General features: G+C 46.5%; 1 long non-coding RNA gene across 1 annotated transcript; it reads right to left on the reverse strand.

The window, feature by feature from the left end:
* Positions 1-578: 578 nt before the first annotated feature.
* On the reverse strand, positions 579-2,002 carry LOC149994779 (uncharacterized). The gene is made up of 3 exons (XR_016507816.1): positions 1,806-2,002; positions 1,462-1,659; positions 579-754 (listed from the first exon to the last, which is right to left on the reverse strand). It is a non-coding gene; the product is annotated as an uncharacterized LOC149994779 (long non-coding RNA).
* Between the last annotated feature and the right edge of the window lie 696 nt (positions 2,003-2,698).

A 2,698-nucleotide genomic window follows, 5' to 3' on the forward strand; every position in this document is an offset into this window, starting at 1 on the left:
AATATGGAGGGTCTGCTGTTGCCCATGCAGCAGACCCCCCCTCTCTTCGCAGCTGAAGGGTCCAAGGGAAAGACGGAGTCGATACAGCTTGGGTTCAGGTGCGCCGCAGGAGTTGCCGGTGTTGACTACAACGTCAAACCGCCTTAGGGACTCCGGCTCCGGATTTTCTGTCGGGGTTTACTCCCTTAGCCTTTCCCCTGAAGAGGTATGCCGCAAGGCAGCGGAGGTTTTTTGGAGTCAGAGTTTTCCTTCTCTGACAGTGAGTAACTAACACCATTCTAAAACACTTTTGACCCTAAAAACTCTCAGCTACTCAGTTAAAGGACTTGCTTCTCTACAATTCTCTGCAACAGACGATTACCCAGAGAAATCAAATAATGAAGTCAGTGCAGTCATTTATTATCAGTCGCACCAAAGGATATCAAGTGGAAAAGTGGACGGGGTTGAAGCTATTAGATAAAAATTAAGTTTTCCATCATGTGTGAATTGTGATCATCAGGACCTTCATATCTGTAATTACTGTACTGCTAGTGATCTTAGAGAGATTAACATATGGATTCCAAAATTAACATATCCCCACAGAAAGTAACATAGCCAGAAGTGAACACTCATTCTTTAGATACATACCACTCTGAGTCTTCCACTGAGTGGCATCAAAGTTTGCTAAGATCATAGAAGCATCACAAAGGGCCTTAATACTTCTGAACAGCTGAGGCCTCCTACTCCGGATGGTACGTATTATTTTGTTTGCAGTCTAGATGCGAACCAAATAATAAAAATCAAAAGAGAAAGCAATGCATGAAAACAAACTAAACTTCAAATTTTCAGTTATAATAAAAAAAGAAATAAAAAAAGTGTATGTACACATGTAGACAACAAAGCACTATAATCCCTCGGATCCAAACAAAACAGTCCCCTTAGGAATGAAGTATATAAAGATGTAATAATTTGGAAATGGCTGTATTTTAAGTCTATTTTTTATTTGTTCAGTGCTTTGAGGAAAAACAATGTGAAATATCATTGGTATCTCCTTTGCATTTATTGAGACTGAATGTAATGTATTCCAATGGGGAGAAATTTATTTTTTCATTTACAAAAGAAATTCACTGTAAAAATTCCAGAAAAGCACAAAGCAGAAGAAGGCCCGGGGGGGGGGGGCGGGAAGCCACCTGTGATCACATCTTTTTAACTGTTTTTCGAATCCCCCGATCTAGCATTTTGGGTACTTGCCAACGGCAATGGCAAAGAAATAGGAAAAGACTGACCAGAATTCTCTCCTCAGAAAACGGCATCATTAAAGCTATCTAAGAAAAACTATGTGTACATGAACCTATGTGAACTAGGAGCACTGAGCCAAGAGCTAGGAGTATAAAGAAGTATACGTGACCCATGACACGGACAGATTTGTGTCAAAGTTTTGAAAGCACAGGGCAGAATATTGGGTTGAAATAGCCAACTTGCCTTCATCAGGCCATTGACTTCAGAAACACCAGAACTTTCAAGCCAGAGGGAACAAGGATGAAATGTCCCCATAGCATGCCCGTCTTCACTTCACAGGCATTGATGTCAGTTTCAAGTGCTTTACATGAGAACCGACACGACCTTCTTGCAGTGCACAAAGAGCACACCCATCCAGCTCCAGCTCTCGTGGAACATTGGCTGCGTATTTTGCATTGAATAATTACAGAAAAACAGAAAAGCCATCAGATGGTATAGCAGTAAAAAATCATACTTGATATATACAACATAAATTAAAAAGGCAGAAAAAGGCGACATTCTAAAGATTATAAAAAAAAGGAACTTACTTTTTTTGGATGTTATTTGTTGTGTTTATTGTTTTACTTTTTGTCTTGAAATGAGTTTGCGCAGCCCTGACGAACCGGTGCGGCGAGTCGGCTGGGCATCGTCCCGCAAAGTGAAAGGTCATCCGTTCGATTCACGGTCAGGTTCAGTCCCCAGGCGGGCTGCATTCCAGATGTTCCCCATGATCCCCAGCCTGGCCCACCTGCACCCAGCCCTCGCTCTCCCTCCCCTGGCCTACCCCACACTATTTCCTGTGATGAACTGGGCCCATCGCTGCTTCCTCCATCATCACTTACAGCCGGTGCCACCACCTTCGGGAAAATGCAGTCATGTATGTCATATTTACAGATTCTAGAGGCATCTAATCACTCAGGTCAAAGGATGTCTCACTCATTATCGGGACTATACAAGACTCCTAGGGCAATGAAGCAGGTTCCACTCGGTGGCATAAAAGTTTGCTAAGATCATAGAAGCATCACAAAGTACTTCAATCCTTCTGACCGGCTGAGGTCTTCTGCTCCCGTCGGTGTGTATTACTTTGCTTGCAGTTTCTCCGTCTCCGGCTGGGGCACGGGCAGGCGCATGCGAACGTGGCTTCTGTCCAAGACTCCGCCGCTGATCCGACAGGCGGGGCCACCGACCCTGCACCGGCCGCCCCGGGCTCTCCGACGGCTCTCCGACGGCCTCTCCTACCTCTGCTGGCGGTAGCGGGATCGGGTCCGGCAGGAGCGGTGCGTGGCAGCGGCTGGAGTGGTAGCGGCGGCGGCGGTCCCAGTGGCAGAGGAGGTAGGAGAGGACGTCGGAGAGCCGGGGGCGGCAGGTGCAGGGTCGGTGGCCACGCCTGTCGGATCAGCGGCGGAGTCTTGGACAGAAGTGGGGACGGCGGCGGAGGTGC

The sequence above is a fragment of the Furipterus horrens genome, unplaced genomic scaffold (genome assembly GCF_987537825.1).
Source record: "Furipterus horrens unplaced genomic scaffold, mFurHor1.1.pri manual_scaffold_13, whole genome shotgun sequence".
Lineage (NCBI taxonomy): Eukaryota > Metazoa > Chordata > Mammalia > Chiroptera > Furipteridae > Furipterus > Furipterus horrens.